Source organism: Sprattus sprattus (assembly GCF_963457725.1).
Source record: "Sprattus sprattus genome assembly, chromosome: 9".
In the NCBI taxonomy this organism is placed as follows: Eukaryota; Metazoa; Chordata; class Actinopteri; order Clupeiformes; family Clupeidae; genus Sprattus; species Sprattus sprattus.
Genome location: NC_137928.1, coordinates 29,339,076 through 29,346,742, shown reverse-complemented (window position 1 = coordinate 29,346,742; position 7,667 = coordinate 29,339,076).

Below are 7,667 nucleotides of genomic sequence, written 5' to 3'. Positions count from 1 at the left end.
TTGTCAAAGTATCAAACCTGAAAACAAAAAATACATACATGAAAGAAAAGGAGGAGAAATTATATGAGTTGGGTGGAAATAGAAACCACCATGACTGAGATGTATGAGACAGTAGATTAGTTTAAATACAAGTTTAAGGGTTAGACTAAAATTATTATCTCAATGTAGTTATCGACTAGTGATGTGAAGTTCGGATCATTTTACCGACTCGAATCTTTGAATCTAGTTCAGTAAAATGAACGAATCTTTTTTCCAGTCACTCGTTCATTTTAACGGGGGGGGGTGCTACTCAACATTTTTAAATTGTATAGCCAATTCACTGGCGTAAATACGTCCACTACAAATACGTATCATATTTTCATGGAGGTTACTACATGTAAACCAGCAGATACTAATTCCTGCATTCAAATAATATTATATGAAAGTTTGGATGAAATGGTCATTTATTATCACATAAGCATTTAATGATCACGGCAAACAATTACGCTGCACTGAACTGTAAGTAAAGTTTTAAAAAGTTAAAATAACTAAACCTGTAATTATTTCTTGTGAACGAATATCATTCACGTCTTACTAAACATAGACACTCGGAAATGAACTAGGTTAATAAGTCCTTTCTGTTTCCTCTTCTGAGCCTATGCAGGTTACGTGAAAAAATATCCAGAGCCCAGTCAAAATGAACGAAACATTTCGGTTTTCTCTAGCTTCCCATGCTGAGCCTATGCAGATCACGTGAAAAATGATCCAAATACTTGTATCCGGCAGATGACCTAATCGTTCACCTCCCGACCGTCTTTGGATCAACGTTTCGTTCATCTGCCGGATATCGTTCAATGATTCGTTCTTTTGCCGGATATCAGTCTTTCGTTCAATGATTCGTTCTTTCGCCAACCATGTCTTTGGGTCTATGATTCGTTCATCTGCCGGATATGGGTATTTCGTTCAATGATTCGTTCTTTTGCCGGATCGTTCAATGTTTCGTTCTTTTGCCAAACGTGTCTGTTTCGTTCAATGATTCGTTCTTTTGACAACCGTGTCTTTGGATCTATGATTCGTTCATCTGCCGGATATGGGTCGTTGGATCCTTTTCCACGTGACCTTCATAGGCTCAGTACAGTCAGCTAGAGGAAACAGAAATGATTCGTTCTTTTTCCGACTGGGTCTCTTGGATACGGGTCTTTGGATCATTTTTACGTGACCTGCATTCAACAAATAATTTCTGTTTCCTTGGCTTAGCCAATGCAACAGTCCCAGTTGTCCCGATGCGCGGTCATGAACGAGAAAAAGAACAAATCTTTTTTTGAGAGGACTCGTTACTCTCGAGTCGGTGTAAGGATTCGTTCAAAATGAACGAATCGTTCACGAACGACACATCACTATTATCGACATGGTTTGACGAAATGCTTTAACTTTTAATTAGAAACCGCATGGCATTCCCCCGTAGGCCTCTTTCCCTGCGTCTGTTCATTAGCTCCTGCACAAGCCACAATGGAAAAATAGGTCTTGACCAGGATTATGAACTGTTCCTTGAAATAACAAAGTTTACACTAGCCTATTCAATGACCTAAATTGAGATCTAAGATATAACAAAGTAAAGCTAGTTCCACTAAAACATATGTATTTTACATATAATAATTTCCAATGTCCATCTGCAGGTTCGCAGAATTCACCAATGCGAAAAAAAATCTAAGCCTACTGTTGGAGAGGGACAGAGCAGCATGGCGTCATTCCTTAGTAAGCCAATAGGTTTGCAAGTGTACCATCAGGGACATCCAAGGCAGAAGGCCATAACTGAGTCCATCATCAATGATCTAATTATATCTTGCAACTTGCCACTGTCCTTAATAGAAAAGCCCAGCTTCAGAAATTTCATGTCAGTGGTGGAGGAAAAATATTGTCCAATAAGTAGGTGCACCGTCACAAGAAGATTGAAAGAACTTGCGTCAGACAAAGAGGCCAAGATCAAGCTAAAATTAGAGAAAGCAGACACTGTCTATTACTGTGGATATCTGGACTGATAGGACCATGCATGGCTTCTTAGAGATAACTGCCCACTTCATGGAGCTAGAAAGAAGCAATCCAAGACTCCAGTCACTCCTGTTAAGCTGTGAGAGATTCACAGGACCTCACACTGGTGAGAGGATAAGCGAAAAATTTGAAGAAGTGTGTGACAGCTTTAACATCAAGCACAAATTAGATTATATAATTTCTGACAATGCTTCTAATATGAAGAAAGCCTTTACGGTTTGCTTTCCCTCCGCAACAAGTCCCGATGATGACCTGGAAAATGCCAACCTGTGGGAGGATGTCAATGAGGATTTCCAGGATGATGTGGATACCATCCAGAGCAGCTGCCGACAAAAACGGCTTCAGTGCTTTGCGCATTCACTCCAGCTCGTTGTGCGAGATGGACTCAAAGACACAAAAGTTCTGAACAGCGCAATGGCAAAGGTGACCAAATTTTGCTCTTTACTGCATTCGACTTGTGGCCTGAAAGAGGCATTTGAAGCAGAGTACGGAGCCAACCGTAGCATCCCATCTGCTGTAGCAACAAGATGGAACAGCACTCTGCGCCTTGTTGAAGCAGTCACTGACCTGGACCATCAAAGCCTGAGTACGCTCCTGGAAACCCAAGGTCATAAAGGCCTGTGTCTATCAGCTAGAGAATGGGGTCAGCTGAAAGAACTTGTGGAAATTCTGGCCTCTTTTCTTCAAGCAACGGACCCAGAGCCGGTTCAGACCTCCATGGGGCCCTAGGCAAAATTCTGCCAAGGGGCCCTCCTAACTGAACCCCCAAAATTGTCAACCGTCGCACCTGACGCACTTGTTTCACTTTCATATACTTCAAATATAGGTGAATGTTTATATACTGTAATTATTTAATTATTATTATATGGCAACGACAGTTCCAACATTCTGGAACAGAAAAGTGTGAACACTGAGAGAAAAAACACAAAGACCTAAAAATCTTTAAAAGGCAGCCTATTTACAATCAACAGTTAATTTACCAGCTCCCATGCTAACATGAAAACACACACATTGGTTGTAACTTTCAAATCTTCAATGGTCCCGTGAAAATATGCCAAGGTTCTCAGAAGAAGCAACTATTTGTTATAGAAAGACTACAAACTCTGAATCCCTTGTGTTGGAATTAAAACCATTTTATTTAGCAGATCCATATTGTCCGTTTTCTGTTGGAGTGGTTGCTAGGCAAACAAATTGAGTCGTGAGAAGACTTGAGCTTAACAAAACGACATGTTTTCGATTTACAATGACCGTGTCTTTATAAAATGAAAGGAGAGTAAAATGCCATAGCCTAATAAACAAAGTACTAACCTCGAAACATCAAACCAATACTTCAAGCAACAGTTTGATATTTCTCGGTATGATCTCACTCTATTAATAAGTGTTTATTATTTAGCACCATTGTCATAATATTTCACGAGTTGTATTTATTCACCAAGAATAAATCGTATCTGCGTCTATATTTGCCTGTGGGCTATCCAAGCAAACAAACTTCAATCTTAGTCAATATGTATCCATTACTTTCCATTGTTTTAAGTGCAGTTGTAACTATACAAGGCTACAACTAAAACTAGAAAATGCATTTCCTGAAGGAAATACCAGTGCATGAAATGCAAAAGTTAGGAAAGGAAGAAGAAAAGAAAGAAGGAAAGAAGAAAGGAAAGAAGAGTGGAAGAAGGAACAAAGAAAGGATAGAAGAGTGAAGAAAGGAGAGAAGAGAGGATGAAGGAAAGAAGAGTGAAAGAAGGAAAGAAGAAAAGAAAGAAGAGTGAAGAAAGGAAAGAAGAGTGAAAGAAGGAAATAATAGTTGAAGAAGGAAAGAAGAAAAAGAAAGAAGAGTGAAAGAAGGAAAGAAGAAAGGAGAGTGAAGAAAGGAAAGAAAAGTGAAAGAAGGAAAGAAGAGTGGAAGAAGGAAAGATGAGTGGAAGAAGGAAAGAAGAGTGAAAGAGAAAAAGAGAGTGAAAATATTGAAAAAAGGAGTGAAGAAGAGAGATTGAGTGTGAGAGAAAGAAGACTGAGAGGGATAGAGAGAAAGATGGAGAGATGGAGAGAAAAAAAGTAGAGAATGGAAAGTGTCTTAATGTTCCTAGTTACAGTTAAATTGAGAGGGACAGAGAATAGGTTCCTTTGATTTGGCGCAGCTGTCAGTGAAGCACAGGTGCAAGCCAGTTTAAAGACCCTATTATGATGTCATAATGGCCCAATGTAAGTCAATGGGAAAATTTCGATTTGTTTTTATTTAATATCTTAAAAAGTATAAAGTTTAGAAAAGTGAAAAATACATAGCATAAGTGTCCTTTACAAGACCTACGCGACAAAGTTTGAATGAAGTTTCTACGTTAAGCGGTTCGGGCTGAATTAATCGCAGAAAAAGGTAACAAGAAGAAGAAGAAGAAGAAGAAGAAGCCTAGGAATAACAATACAGGGCATTTCATGCACTGTAATTATAGAAGCTAGCAAGACGCACACAGAGACCGGGGATCCCCAAGGACTCACCGCCCTGTTGATGTAGGTCTAACACGGACTGTCCCTCCCTCTCTCCCACCAGGAGAGGAGAGTTAAAGGCTTTACCTGACTGCTGCTGCCGCAGTTCATTTTCAAGTTCCTTCCTCTTCCTTTTTTCATTCCCCGAGGGATAGCTCCGCTTCATCTTTCTACACTGATGATGCAATGATGCGCATGGGTAGCTATCTGACGTCCACGGCGGACAGTTACGTTGTCACGTTTTTTTTTTTTTCCCCACGGGGCCTTTATTATAAACTAGAAAATGCATTTCCTGCATGAAATGCAAAAGTTAGGAAAGGAAGAAGAAAAGAAAGAAGAGTGAAAGAAGGAAAGAAGAGTGGAAGAAGGAAAGAAGAAAGGATAGAAGAGTGAAGAAAGGAGAGAAGAGAGGATGAAGGAAAGAAGAATGAAAGAAGGAAAGAAGAAAAGAAAGAAGAGTGAAGAAAGGAAAGAAGAGTGAAAGAAGGAAATAATAGTTGAAGAAGGAAAGAAGAAAAGGAAAGAAGAGTGAAAGAAGGAAAGAAGAAAGGAAAGAAAAGTGAAAGAAGGAAAGAAGAGTGGAAGAAGGAAAGATGAGTGGAAGAAGGAAAGAGAAAAAGAGAGTGAAAATATTGAAAAAAGGAGATAAAAATGGAGTGAAGAAGAGAGATTGAGTGTGAGAGAAAGTAGACTGAGAGGGATAGAGAGAAAGATGGAGAGAAAAAAAGTAGAGAATGGAAGGTGTCTTAATGTTCCTAGTTACAGTTAAATTGAGAGGGACAGAGAAGAGGTTCCTTTGATTTGGCGCAGCTGTCAGTGAAGCACAGGTGCAAGCCAGTTTAAAGACCCTATTATGATGTCATAATGGCCCAATGTAAGTCAATGGGAAAATTTCGATTCGTTTTTATTTAATATCTTAAAAAGTATAAAGTTTAGAAAAGTGAAAAATACATAGCATAAGTGTCCTTTACAAGACCTACGCGATAAAGTTTGAATGAAGTTTCTACGTTAAGCGGTTCGGGCTGAATTAATCGCAGAAAAAGGTAAGAAGAACTAGAAAATGCATTTCCTGAAGGAAATACCAGTGCATGAAATGCAAAAGTTAAGAAAGGAAGAAGAAAAGAAAGAAGAGTGAAAGAAGGAAAGAAGAGTGAAAGAAGGAAAGAAGAGTGGAAGATGGAAAGAAGAGTGGAAGAAGGAAAGAAGAGTGAAGAAAGGGAAGAAGAGTTAAGAAAGGAAAGAAGAGTGAAAGAAGGAAAGAATAGTTGAAGAAGGAAAGAAGAAAAGAAAGAAGCATGAAAGAAGGAAAGAAGAGTGAAAGAAGGAAAGAAGAAAGGAGAGTGAAGAAAGGAAAGAAAAGTGAAAGAAGGAAAGAAGAGTGGAAGAAGAAAGGAAAGAAGAGTGGAAGAAGGAAAGAAGAGTGAACAAGAGTGGCTCTGGATAAAGAGAAAAAGAGAGTGAAAATATTGAAAAAAGGAGATAAAAATGGAGTGAAGAAGAGAGATTGAGTGTGAGAGAAAGTAGACTGAGAGGGATAGAGAGAAAGATGGAGACAAAAAAAAGTAGAGAATGTAAGGTCTCTTAATGTTCCTAGTTACAGTTAACTTGAGAGGGACAGAGAAGAGGTTCCTTGGATTTGGCGCAGGTGTCAGTGAAGCACAGGTGCAAGCCAGTTTAAAGACCCTATTATGATGTCATAATGGCCCAATGTAAGTCAATGGGAAAATTTTGATTCGTTTTTATTTAATATCTAAAAAAGTATAAAGTTTAGAAAAGTGAAAAATACATAGCTAGCATAAGTGTCCTTTACAAGACCTACGCGACAAAGTTTGAATGAAGTTTCTACGTTAAGCGGTTCGGGCTGAATTAATCGCAGAAAAAGGTAACAAGAATAAGAAGAAGAAGAAGAAGAAGCCTAGGAATAACAATACAGGGCATTTCATGCACTGTAATAAGAAGAAGAAGAAGAAAATGCCTAGGAATAACAATACAGGGCATTTCATGCACTGTAATTATAAATTTGCGGGGCCCTACGCAACGTGCGTAGTGTGCGTGTTGAAAGAACCGGTACTGGACAGGATACAAGTATGAGTGTATGTGCAACTTATCCTGTATATCCCTAACTATCCAATGTTGTGTTGTGTTGCAGGTCAGATCTAGGATATTTAAACTGAGACTTTATCTGTTCTAGTCAGATAAGCTGATGAATTATGTGAAGCCATGCTTTCTCTCCCTTGATGCGCAGCGCATCACTGGAAATTAAACCTTGTTCTTGATTTTTCCTTCCATTGCCTGACTGAGGTCTGCATTCCTGTGGTATAAAATAACCAACACAATGTGCACCCTACTCAACCAGTGGGAAAGTGTAATTACAGTGCATGAAATGCCCTGTATTGTTATTCCTAGGCATTTTCTTCTTCTTCTTACCTTTTTCTGCAATTAATTCAGCTCGAACCGCTTAACGTAGAAACTTCATTCAAACTTTGTCACGTAGGTCTTGTAAAGGACACGTATGCTATGTATTTTTCACTTTTCTAAACTTTATACTTTTTAAGATATTAAAGAAAAACGAATCTAAATTTTCCCATTGACTTACATTGGGCCATTATGACATCATAATAGGGTAATTAAACTGGCTTGCACCTGTGCTTCACTGACACCTGCGGCAAGCCTCCAAGGGTCCTCTTCTCTCTGTACCTCTCCATTCAACTGTATAACTAGGAATATTAATAGACACCTTCCATACTCTACTTTTTTTTCTCTCTATCACTCTCACTCTACTTTCTCTCACACACTCCATCTCTCTGCTTCACTCTTTTTTTCTCCTTCTTTCAATATTTTCACTCTCTCTTTACTGTCTTTATCCAGAGCCACTCTTGTTCACTCTTCTTTCCTTACTTTGTTTCTTCCTCTCTTCTTTCCTTTCTTCTTCCCTTCTTCTTTCACTCTTCTTTCTTTTCTTATCTTCTTCGGCTCTTCTTCCCTTCTTCCACTTTTCTTTCCTTCTTCCACTCTTCTTTCCTTTCTTCTTCCCCTCTTATTTCCTTCTTTTACTGTTCTTTCCTTTCTTCCTTCCTTCTTTTACTGTTCTTTCCTTTCTTCCTTCCTTCTTTCACTTTTCTTTTATTGGTTCTTTCTTAACTTTTGCATTTCATGCA